The sequence below is a fragment of the Sprattus sprattus genome, assembly GCF_963457725.1.
Source record: "Sprattus sprattus genome assembly, chromosome: 3".
Taxonomy (NCBI): Eukaryota; Metazoa; Chordata; class Actinopteri; order Clupeiformes; family Clupeidae; genus Sprattus; species Sprattus sprattus.
In genome coordinates, this window is record NC_137922.1 from 43,790,554 (window position 1) to 43,790,838 (window position 285).

A 285-nucleotide genomic window follows, 5' to 3' on the forward strand; every position below is an offset into this window, starting at 1 on the left:
CACCCACACCCACACTCACACATCCACACACACACACACACACACACACACACACACACACACACACACTCACACACACACACAAACAAACACACACACACACACACACACACACACACATTGTGCAAACAAAAGAATGCACCCACGCATGCAGACATCATCCATACAGACACACCGTCATCCCAGACACTCACTCTGTCATACACACATACACACGCACGTTAACCCTTACCCCAGACATGAACACAGAGACACTCCTTCACCCTGGTGTTCCCAGTGCTGCAG